Genomic DNA, 12,986 nt, shown 5'->3' with positions numbered 1-12,986 from the left:
CGTGTAGATGAAGCACTAACAGGAGGCTTTAAAATTTTCATTCTAGTGTATTTCGTTTGGGAGAAAAATGCAAAGGTACAATACCGCTTTTCCTTGCCGATATCTCTCTTTTGCAAAGAGCTAGGCATTGGAAAATTCAGGGCTATAACGTGTAGATGAAGCACTAATAGGAGGCTTTAAAATGTTCAATCTAGTGTCTTCGTTTGGGAGAAAAATGCAAAGGTACAATACAGCTTTTCCTTGCCAATATCTCTCTTTTGCAAAGAGCTAGGCATTGGAAAATTCAGGGCTATAACGTGTAGATGAAGCACTAACAGGAGGCTTTAAAATTTTCATTCTAGTGTCTTTCGTTTGGGAGAAAAATGCAAAAGTACAATGCTGCTTTTCCTTGCCAATATCTCTCTTTTGCAAAGAGATAAGCATTGGAAAATTCAGGGCTATAACGTGTAGATGAAGCACTAACAGGAGGCTTTAAAATTTTCATTCTAGTGTCTTTCGTTTGGGAGAAAAATGCAAAGGTACAATACAGCTTTTCCTTGCCAATATCTCTCTTTTGCAAAGAGCTAGGCATTGGAAAATGCAGGGCTATAACGTGTAGATGAAGCACTAACAGGAGGCTTTACAATTTTCATTCTAGTGTCTTTCGTTTGGGAGAAAAATGCAAAGGTACAATGCTGCTTTTCCTTGCCGATATCTCTCTTTTGCAAAGAGATAGGCATTGGAAAATGCAGGGCTATAACGTGTAGATGAAGCACTAACAGGAGGCTTTAAAATTTTCATTCTAGTGTCTTTCGTTTGGGAGAAAAATGCAAAGGTACAATACAGCTTTTCCTTGCCGATATCTCTCTTTTGCAAAGAGATAGGCATTGGAAAATTCAGGGCTATAACGTGTAGATGAAGCACTAACAGGAGGCTTTAAAATTTTCATTCTAGTGTCTTTCGTTTGGGAGAAAAATGCAAAGGTACAATACAGCTTTTCCTTGCCGATATCTCTCTTTTGCAAAGAGATAGGCATTGGAAAATTCAGGGCTATAACGTGTAGATGAAGCACTAACAGGGGGCTTTAAAATTTTCATTCTAGTGTCCTTCGTTTGGGAGAAAACTGCAAAGGTACAATACAGCTTTTCCTTGCCGATAGCTCTCTTTTGCAAAGAGATAGGCATTGAAAAATTCAGGGCTATAACGTGTAGATGAAGCACTAATAGGAGGCTTTAAAATTTTCATTCTAGTGTCCTTCGTTTGGGAGAAAAATGCAAAGGTACAATACAGCTTTTCCTTGCCGATATCTCTCTTTTGCAAAGAGATAGGCATTGGAAAATTCAGGGCTATAACGTGTAGATGAAGCACTAACAGGAGGCTTTAAAATTTTCATTCTAGTGTATTTCGTTTGGGAGAAAAATGCAAAGGTACAATACCGCTTTTCCTTGCCGATATCTCTCTTTTGCAAAGAGCTAGGCATTGGAAAATTCAGGGCTATAACGTGTAGATGAAGCACTAATAGGAGGCTTAAAAATTTTCAATCTAGTGTCCTTCGTTTGGGAGAAAAATGCAAAGGTACAATACAGCTTTTCCTTGCCAATATCTCTCTTTTGCAAAGAGCTAGGCATTGGAAAATTCAGGGCTATAACGTGTAGATGAAGCACTAACAGGAGGCTTTAAAATTTTCATTCTAGTGTCTTTCGTTTGGGAGAAAAATGCAAAAGTACAATGCTGCTTTTCCTTGCCGATATCTCTCTTTTGCAAAGAGATAAGCATTGGAAAATTCAGGGCTATAACGTGTAGATGAAGCACTAACAGGAGGCTTTAAAATTTTCATTCTAGTGTCTTTCGTTTGGGAGAAAAATGCAAAGGTACAATACAGCTTTTCCTTGCCAATATCTCTCTTTTGCAAAGAGCTAGGCATTGGAAAATGCAGGGCTATAACGTGTAGATGAAGCACTAACAGGAGGCTTTACAATTTTCATTCTAGTGTCTTTCGTTTGGGAGAAAAATGCAAAGGTACAATGCTGCTTTTCCTTGCCGATATCTCTCTTTTGCAAAGAGATAGGCATTGGAAAATGCAGGGCTATAACGTGTAGATGAAGCACTAACAGGAGGCTTTAAAATTTTCATTCTAGTGTCCTTCGTTTGGGAGAAAAATGCAAAAGTACAATACAGCTTTTCCTTGCCAATATCTCTCTTTTGCAAAGAGCTAGGCATTGGAAAATTCAGGGCTATACCGTGTAGATGAAGCACTAACAGGAGGCTTTTAAATTTTCATTCTAGTGTCCTTCGTTTGGTAGAAAAATGCAAAGGTACAATACAGCTTTTCCTTGCCGATATCTCTCTTTTGCAAAGAGATAGGCATTGGAAAATTCAGGGCTATAACGTGTAGATGAAGCACTAACAGGAGGCTTTAAAATTTTCATTCTAGTGTCCTTCGTTTGGGAGAAAAATGCAAAGGTACAATAAAGCTTTTCCTTGCCGATATCTCTCTTTTGCAAAGAAATAGGCATTGGAAAATTCAGGGCTATAACGTGTAGATGAAGCACTAACAGGAGGCTTTAAAATTTTCATTCTAGTGTCTTTCGTTTGGGAGAAAAATGCAAAGGTACAATACAGCTTTTCCTTGCCGATATCTCTCTTTTGCAAAGAGATAGGCATTGGTAAATTCAGGGCTATAACGTGTAGATGAAGCACTAATAGGAGGCTTTAAAATTTTCATTCTAGTGTCTTTCGTTTGGGAGAAAAATGCAAAGGTACAATACAGCTTTTCCTTGCCGATATCTCTCTTTTGCAAAGAGATAGGCATTGGAAAATTCAGGGCTATAACGTGTAGATGAAGCACTAACAGGAGGCTTTAAAATTTTCATTCTAGTGTCCTTCGTTTGGGAGAAAACTGCAAAGGTACAATACAGCTTTTCCTTGCCGATATCTCTCTTTTGCAAAGAGATAGGCATTGGTAAATTCAGGGCTATAACGTGTAGATGAAGCACTAATAGGAGGCTTTAAAATTTTCATTCTAGTGTCCTTCGTTTGGGAGAAAAATGCAAAGGTACAATACAGCTTTTCCTTGCCGATATCTCTCTTTTGCAAAGAGATAGGCATTGGAAAATTCAGGGCTATAACGTGTAGATGAAGCACTAACAGGAGGCTTTAAAATTTTCATTCTAGTGTATTTCGTTTGGGAGAAAAATGCAAAGGTACAATACCGCTTTTCCTTGCCGATATCTCTCTTTTGCAAAGAGCTAGGCATTGGAAAATTCAGGGCTATAACGTGTAGATGAAGCACTAATAGGAGGCTTTAAAATGTTCAATCTAGTGTCCTTCGTTTGGGAGAAAAATGCAAAGGTACAATACAGCTTTTCCTTGCCAATATCTCTCTTTTGCAAAGAGCTAGGCATTGGAAAATTCAGGGCTATAACGTGTAGATGAAGCACTAACAGGAGGCTTTAAAATTTTCATTCTAGTGTCTTTCGTTTGGGAGAAAAATGCAAAAGTACAATGCTGCTTTTCCTTGCCAATATCTCTCTTTTGCAAAGAGATAAGCATTGGAAAATTCAGGGCTATAACGTGTAGATGAAGCACTAACAGGAGGCTTTAAAATTTTCATTCTAGTGTCTTTCGTTTGGGAGAAAAATGCAAAGGTACAATACAGCTTTTCCTTGCCGATATCTCTCTTTTGCAAAGAGCTAGGCATTGGAAAATGCAGGGCTATAACGTGTAGATGAAGCACTAACAGGAGGCTTTACAATTTTCATTCTAGTGTCTTTCGTTTGGGAGAAAAATGCAAAGGTACAATGCTGCTTTTCCTTGCCGATATCTCTCTTTTGCAAAGAGATAGGCATTGGAAAATGCAGGGCTATAACGTGTAGATGAAGCACTAACAGGAGGCTTTAAAATTTTCATTCTAGTGTCTTTCGTTTGGGAGAAAAATGCAAAGGTACAATACAGCTTTTCCTTGCCGATATCTCTCTTTTGCAAAGAGATAGGCATTGGAAAATTCAGGGCTATAACGTGTAGATGAAGCACTAACAGGAGGCTTTAAAATTTTCATTCTAGTGTCTTTCGTTTGGGAGAAAAATGCAAAGGTACAATACAGCTTTTCCTTGCCGATATCTCTCTTTTGCAAAGAGATAGGCATTGGAAAATTCAGGGCTATAACGTGTAGATGAAGCACTAACAGGGGGCTTTAAAATTTTCATTCTAGTGTCCTTCGTTTGGGAGAAAACTGCAAAGGTACAATACAGCTTTTCCTTGCCGATAGCTCTCTTTTGCAAAGAGATAGGCATTGAAAAATTCAGGGCTATAACGTGTAGATGAAGCACTAATAGGAGGCTTTAAAATTTTCATTCTAGTGTCCTTCGTTTGGGAGAAAAATGCAAAGGTACAATACAGCTTTTCTTTGCCGATATCTCTCTTTTGCAAAGAGATAGGCATTGGAAAATTCAGGGCTATAACGTGTAGATGAAGCACTAACAGGAGGCTTTAAAATTTTCATTCTAGTGTATTTCGTTTGGGAGAAAAATGCAAAGGTACAATACCGCTTTTCCTTGCCGATATCTCTCTTTTGCAAAGAGCTAGGCATTGGAAAATTCAGGGCTATAACGTGTAGATGAAGCACTAATAGGAGGCTTTAAAATGTTCAATCTAGTGTCCTTCGTTTGGGAGAAAAATGCAAAGGTACAATACAGCTTTTCCTTGCCAATATCTCTCTTTTGCAAAGAGCTAGGCATTGGAAAATTCAGGGCTATAACGTGTAGATGAAGCACTAACAGGAGGCTTTAAAATTTTCATTCTAGTGTCTTTCGTTTGGGAGAAAAATGCAAAAGTACAATGCTGCTTTTCCTTGCCAATATCTCTCTTTTGCAAAGAGATAAGCATTGGAAAATTCAGGGCTATAACGTGTAGATGAAGCACTAACAGGAGGCTTTAAAATTTTCATTCTAGTGTCTTTCGTTTGGGAGAAAAATGCAAAGGTACAATACAGCTTTTCCTTGCCAATATCTCTCTTTTGCAAAGAGCTAGGCATTGGAAAATGCAGGGCTATAACGTGTAGATGAAGCACTAACAGGAGGCTTTACAATTTTCATTCTAGTGTCTTTCGTTTGGGAGAAAAATGCAAAGGTACAATGCTGCTTTTCCTTGCCGATATCTCTCTTTTGCAAAGAGATAGGCATTGGAAAATGCAGGGCTATAACGTGTAGATGAAGCACTAACAGGAGGCTTTAAAATTTTCATTCTAGTGTCTTTCGTTTGGGAGAAAAATGCAAAGGTACAATACAGCTTTTCCTTGCCGATATCTCTCTTTTGCAAAGAGATAGGCATTGGAAAATTCAGGGCTATAACGTGTAGATGAAGCACTAACAGGAGGCTTTAAAATTTTCATTCTAGTGTCTTTCGTTTGGGAGAAAAATGCAAAGGTACAATACAGCTTTTCCTTGCCGATATCTCTCTTTTGCAAAGAGATAGGCATTGGAAAATTCAGGGCTATAACGTGTAGATGAAGCACTAACAGGGGGCTTTAAAATTTTCATTCTAGTGTCCTTCGTTTGGGAGAAAACTGCAAAGGTACAATACAGCTTTTCCTTGCCGATAGCTCTCTTTTGCAAAGAGATAGGCATTGAAAAATTCAGGGCTATAACGTGTAGATGAAGCACTAATAGGAGGCTTTAAAATTTTCATTCTAGTGTCCTTCGTTTGGGAGAAAAATGCAAAGGTACAATACAGCTTTTCCTTGCCGATATCTCTCTTTTGCAAAGAGATAGGCATTGGAAAATTCAGGGCTATAACGTGTAGATGAAGCACTAACAGGAGGCTTTAAAATTTTCATTCTAGTGTATTTCGTTTGGGAGAAAAATGCAAAGGTACAATACCGCTTTTCCTTGCCGATATCTCTCTTTTGCAAAGAGCTAGGCATTGGAAAATTCAGGGCTAGAACGTGTAGATGAAGCACTAATAGGAGGCTTAAAAATTTTCAATCTAGTGTCCTTCGTTTGGGAGAAAAATGCAAAGGTACAATACAGCTTTTCCTTGCCAATATCTCTCTTTTGCAAAGAGCTAGGCATTGGAAAATTCAGGGCTATAACGTGTAGATGAAGCACTAACAGGAGGCTTTAAAATTTTCATTCTAGTGTCTTTCGTTTGGGAGAAAAATGCAAAAGTACAATGCTGCTTTTCCTTGCCGATATCTCTCTTTTGCAAAGAGATAAGCATTGGAAAATTCAGGGCTATAACGTGTAGATGAAGCACTAACAGGAGGCTTTAAAATTTTCATTCTAGTGTCTTTCGTTTGGGAGAAAAATGCAAAGGTACAATACAGCTTTTCCTTGCCAATATCTCTCTTTTGCAAAGAGCTAGGCATTGGAAAATGCAGGGCTATAACGTGTAGATGAAGCACTAACAGGAGGCTTTACAATTTTCATTCTAGTGTCTTTCGTTTGGGAGAAAAATGCAAAGGTACAATGCTGCTTTTCCTTGCCGATATCTCTCTTTTGCAAAGAGATAGGCATTGGAAAATGCAGGGCTATAACGTGTAGATGAAGCACTAACAAGAGGCTTTAAAATTTTCATTCTAGTGTCCTTCGTTTGGGAGAAAAATGCAAAAGTACAATACAGCTTTTCCTTGCCAATATCTCTCTTTTGCAAAGAGCTAGGCATTGGAAAATTCAGGGCTATACCGTGTAGATGAAGCACTAACAGGAGGCTTTTAAATTTTCATTCTAGTGTCCTTCGTTTGGTAGAAAAATGCAAAGGTACAATACAGCTTTTCCTTGCCGATATCTCTCTTTTGCAAAGAGATAGGCATTGGAAAATTCAGGGCTATAACGTGTAGATGAAGCACTAACAGGAGGCTTTAAAATTTTCATTCTAGTGTCTTTCGTTTGGGAGAAAAATGCAAAGGTACAATACAGCTTTTCCTTGCCGATATCTCTCTTTTGCAAAGAGATAGGCATTGGAAAATTCTGGGCTATAACGTGTAGATGAAGCACTAACAGGAGGCTTTAAAATTTTCATTCTAGTGTCCTTCGTTTGGGAGAAAAATGCAAAGGTACAATACAGCTTTTCCTTGCCGATATCTCTCTTTTGCAAAGAAATAGGCATTGGAAAATTCAGGGCTATAACGTGTAGATGAAGCACTAATAGGAGGCTTTAAAATTTTCATTCTAGTGTCCTTCGTTTGGGAGAAAAATGCAAAGGTACAATAAAGCTTTTCCTTGCCGATATCTCTCTTTTGCAAAGAAATAGGCATTGGAAAATTCAGGGCTATAACGTGTAGATGAAGCACTAACAGGAGGCTTTAAAATTTTCATTCTAGTGTCTTTCGTTTGGGAGAAAAATGCAAAGGTACAATACAGCTTTTCCTTGCCGATATCTCTCTTTTGCAAAGAGATAGGCATTGGAAAATTCTGGGCTATAACGTGTAGATGAAGCACTAACAGGAGGCTTTAAAATTTTCATTCTAGTGTCTTTCGTTTGGGAGAAAAATGCAAAGGTACAATACAGCTTTTCCTTGCCAATATCTCTCTTTTGCAAAGAGCTAGGCATTGGAAAATGCAGGGCTATAACGTGTAGATGAAGCACTAACAGGAGGCTTTACAATTTTCATTCTAGTGTCTTTCGTTTGGGAGAAAAATGCAAAGGTACAATGCTGCTTTTCCTTGCCGATATCTCTCTTTTGCAAAGAGATAGGCATTGGAAAATGCAGGGCTATAACGTGTAGATGAAGCACTAACAGGAGGCTTTAAAATTTTCATTCTAGTGTCCTTCGTTTGGGAGAAAAATGCAAAAGTACAATACAGCTTTTCCTTGCCAATATCTCTCTTTTGCAAAGAGCTAGGCATTGGAAAATTCAGGGCTATACCGTGTAGATGAAGCACTAACAGGAGGCTTTTCAATTTTCATTCTAGTGTCTTTCGTTTGGTAGAAAAATGCAAAGGTACAATACAGCTTTTCCTTGCCGATATCTCTCTTTTGCAAAGAGATAGGCATTGGAAAATTCAGGGCTATAACGTGTAGATGAAGCACTAACAGGAGGCTTTAAAATTTTCATTCTAGTGTCTTTCGTTTGGGAGAAAAATGCAAAGGTACAATACAGCTTTTCCTTGCCGATATCTCTCTTTTGCAAAGAGATAGGCATTGGAAAATTCTGGGCTATAACGTGTAGATGAAGCACTAACAGGAGGCTTTAAAATTTTCATTCTAGTGTCCTTCGTTTGGGAGAAAAATGCAAAGGTACAATACAGCTTTTCCTTGCCGATATCTCTCTTTTGCAAAGAAATAGGCATTGGAAAATTCAGGGCTATAACGTGTAGATGAAGCACTAATAGGAGGCTTTAAAATTTTCATTCTAGTGTCCTTCGTTTGGGAGAAAAATGCAAAGGTACAATAAAGCTTTTCCTTGCCGATATCTCTCTTTTGCAAAGAAATAGGCATTGGAAAATTCAGGGCTATAACGTGTAGATGAAGCACTAACAGGAGGCTTTAAAATTTTCATTCTAGTGTCTTTCGTTTGGGAGAAAAATGCAAAGGTACAATACAGCTTTTCCTTGCCGATATCTCTCTTTTGCAAAGAGCTAGGCATTGGAAAATTCAGGGCTATAACGTGTAGATGAAGCACTAACAGTAGGCTTTAAAATTTTCATTCCCAATGGGGATGGCTTCCCGGGAGGTAACCCCTATTGAGTGAAGGGAGTATATAGGATACGACCCAGTGGTACCTGACGACATAGATACTAACAGCTATTTAATAACATTACGCTAGAAAGTGATTATTAGCAACATATATATCTATATAAACAACCCCGCCAGGGTTGTGCCTTCAAAAATAATCACACACGGACACGCTTTTTAAACCTTTTTTTCACATCTCTTTATTTTTCTTATGCACATGTATGTTAGTTCTGTGATTTTAACCTTTATGTTTCACTGCAGTTTGGGATAATAATATTAATATTTATCCAATTTTAATACATACTTAATAAAGGTTATATTTTATGATTCATTCATTCTGTCCAGTGCGTCAACAGTGCAGATTTCTTCTTGTTTTTTTCTCCCAAATTCTATAACAATGACAGTAAATGTTGTTTCTTTTCAAACAGAACTTTCTTGACCATGCTACTTGCTTGAAAGATCTGGGAGCACATGGAAAACAGTACAAACCATGCAGTATCACAAGAGCCTTTATTTGATCTTTCATGAAGATAGAGCAGAATTGAGGACACGTCAACAATTTCTGCCGAAGGTGGTTCATCTTTCCACATGGTGCCTTTGGCCACTGACACCTTCGTTGAGTCAAAGTCTCTGGCTGTGGTCAGAACTTTGAAAATTTATGTCACCAGAACGGTTCAGATTAGGAAAACAGAGGCTCTGTTTGTCCTGTATGCTCCCAACAGGATTGGGTGTCCTGCTTCCATGTAGACCATTATGCGCTGGATCTGTGGTAAGATTCAGCATGCTCATTCCATGGCAGGATTGCCGTTACTGAATTAGGTGAAGACCCATTCTACTAGAAAGGTGGGTTCATCCTGGGCAGCTGGTCGGGGAGTCTCGGCATTGCAACTTTGCCGAGAAGCTATTTAGTAAACACTTTTGCTAAGTTTTACAAGTTTGATACCTTGGCTGATGATAACCTCAAGTTGGGTCATTCGGTGCTGCAGAGTCGTACGCACTCTCCCACCCGTTCAAGAGCTTTGGTATAACCCCATGGTTCTTAATGTGACCCCAGCATCCTCTAGGTCGTATGAGAAAATAGGATTTTAATACCTACCGGTAAATCCTTTTCTCTTAGTCCGTAGAGGATGCTGGGCACCCGTCCCAGTCCATACTGTGTCTGCAGTTATTACTTGTGGTTATACACATGTTATGTTATGGTTCTGGTCAGCTTTTTGCTGCAATTGTTCATGCCGTTGGCTTGTGTTCTGTTGAATGCCACGTTCTGCGGCATGCTTAAGGTGTGAGCTGGTAAGATGCTCACCTTAGTTTAACAATAAATCCTTTCCTCGAAATGTCCGTCTCCCTGGGCACAGTTCCTATAACTGGAGTCTGGAGGAGGGGCATAGAGGGAGGAGCCAGTTCACACCCTTTGAAAGTCTTAAAGTGCCCATGTCTCTTGCGGATCCCGTCTATACCCCATGGTTCTTAATGTGACCCCAGCATCCTCTACGGACTAAGAGAAAAGGATGCCCTTGCGCACTATCCTGACTTCTCCTCCCGTCTGCTTACTTTGTGCCTTCCAACGCACAATGCGAACTACAGGTGGTGCTGCAGGGCCCACACCCTTTTACTTGCCTTACAGAACAGCTCTGGAGCTGTTACAGTGCCCAGCTGCTGCAAGAAATCAGCTTGAATGCTTCAGGGGATGGGGCATGGCCAACATGAGCCCCACACCAAAGGAGGGTGGGGGTGTTTAATGCGAACTAGGGGTCATCCAAGCACCGCAAAAGGCCGCCATGCCCTGCATGCCCCTTTTCTCTTTTCATATGCAGATGAGGGTTCCAGCCAACTTTGGCCCACATCTTGGATGACATCACCGTATGCAAATTCGTCTTCTGCAGACCTTCCCCCAGGAATGCTTGTACTAGTTGTTGCATATGGTTTGATATTTGATGGTGCTTCAATATTAGGCAGCCTTCCACCCTCCCATGTTCATCTGAACAGATGTGGTCTCCCTGCAGTTGTTGTCCCCAGACGAGAGTTCCCTTGTGCGTCCTCAGTTGAATCTCCTTAACTTGACGGGGGAGGGGCTGCCCGAGCAGCCACCCTCCCCAGCCCTATCCCAACTCATACTTATTTTGCATATGAGATCTCTTGATCATGAAGATTGTTCTCACAGGGTGAGGTTCATCCATTATATTTTAAAATAGGAAGGTACAAATTACATATTTGAATTGCATCTATGTGCTGGATTCAAATGTCCCCCCCCCCCCCCTTCCTTTCTCAATTGTGCCCGTCAGCAGCTATTCTAAGGTTGCTGCCAATGGGTGTGACACATTAATTTCTTCTGTGGGGTACACTGGACTCCACAAGGATTCACATTGGGGTGTAGAGTAGGATCTTGATCTGAGGCACCAACCGGCTCAAAGCTTTTGACTGTTCCCAAGATGCTCAGCGCATCCTCCTCTATAACCCCGCTTCCATGAACAGGGAGCTCAGTTTGTAGTTGGTGCCTTCAGTAGCAGGCCACTTAACAGGGGCCTGCCTCAGGCAGCCTATTCTTAGCTATTAATTTTGACAAGAAAAGAAGAACTTGTTTTATGAGAATCTACAAGGGCTGCAGCAGGCTAGGTCTAATAGACATCTTTACTGCAGCTTCATCACTCCCAGCGGCGCTGTATACTCCCGTGCCCTGGTTGCTGGGTCACTGCAGCGGAGGCTCCAGTTTCTTCCTAAGGTCAGTCACACACACACCGCCCTTCCGGATCACGAGGCCGCTGATGAAGGGGAGCGTGGCCGTAGGGGGTGGACCGTGTGCGCACTGGCGTGGACACTGATTACTGGGCAGCCGCTCCACTAGCCACCAGGTACAGTTAAGGAGCACAGGTCTGGGAGTTTTACTCCTATATTAACCCAATTTTGTACTGCCCGCAGCGCATTGTGATAGGTAATAGGGCCTGATTCAGGTTGGAATGCAATCACAATAAGCGATCCAACTGCAAAAATTGCTAACAGCATACGCATGTGCCTGCATTTTCTGCGGCACCCCGCAGAGAATGCGATCGCCTCTGCCTGTCAATCGGGGCGGGGGGGGGAGAGGGGGGTCAGCAACACTCCATTTCCAAGTCAGGGATGGAGCGGTGCGGGGGCAAGGCTTCAAAATGGGGTCTGCAACGGAGGAGACACAGGGGGCGTGGTCACAGCGGCTGTATGACATCACATTCAGCCGCTGTGATCACAAAAATGGTGGCGGCTTCCTGCGCGCACATACAGTTTGCACCAGCAGGAGGCTACACCATTTTTTATGATCACGCTGAACTGCAGTGCGACTGCAATTACAGCATGGTCAAGAATGGAGGCGTCATGCTGGGTGGCCATGCCCTGTCACTGTGCAGGAGCCAGCACCGCACACACACTAGTCCCCGGGTGCAGCCCCCAACCCCCGGGACACCCGGAGCAACAAAATGTAGATTCAGGCCACCAGGCCACGCCCCTACCTATGAAACCATGCCTCCTTTTTACCATTGCGCTGCTTATCTGCGCGCACTGCATTACAATCTCCTTCGCCACCTCTCTGGGTGTCACCAGTGATAGTGACACCTCTGCCATGCTTGTAGCAGCTGGTCCTAAGATCTACGCCTCAAGCCCTGAGTGTTTGCCCTTGTGACTTGTTGATCATCATAGCGAAGCAGATGCTTACAGAAAACTGCAGGGGCTTAGATTGAAAATAAAAAAATTGATGGGTATAAGGTAGAGAGGAGCGGGTTCGGTTCTCCGAGAACCGAATTCCCGACGAACTCCATGTGGTTTACACTGGTCCGAGGCAGGCTCGGTTGTTCCCGCCTGACTCGGAAAACCTGAACAAGGGAAAATGTCATCATCCCGCTGTCGGATTCTCTCGAGATTCGGATTCCATATAAAGAGCTGCGCGTTGCCGCCATTTTTACTCGTGCATTGAAGAGAGAGCGGAGAGGACGTGGCTATGTTCTCTCAGTGGAAATCTCAATATCAGTGCTCAGTATCAGTGGTTACTTATTGCTGCTCAGTAATACTAGTAGTGTGTCTCTCCTGCTCAGTGTCAGTTCTCAGTAGTATCCTCATCAGTGCTCAGTATCACTGCTCATTGTCTTGTGCTGCATTGTGGTGCTCAGCATACTACAGTACATTACTAATAGTCCAGTGCTGCATCTTGCTGCTCAGTGTCAGTTCTAGTATCCTCATCAGTGCTCACTATCACTGCTCATTACATTGTGGTGTTCTGTATACTACAGTAACATAGTAATATAGTAACATATAGTAACATAGTTTTTGAGGTTGAATAGAGGCAAATTGCCCATCGTGTTCAACCTGTT

This window comes from Pseudophryne corroboree, unplaced genomic scaffold (genome assembly GCF_028390025.1).
Source record: "Pseudophryne corroboree isolate aPseCor3 unplaced genomic scaffold, aPseCor3.hap2 scaffold_373, whole genome shotgun sequence".
In the NCBI taxonomy this organism is placed as follows: domain Eukaryota; kingdom Metazoa; phylum Chordata; class Amphibia; order Anura; family Myobatrachidae; genus Pseudophryne; species Pseudophryne corroboree.
Note: the sequence above shows the minus strand (reverse complement) of the source record.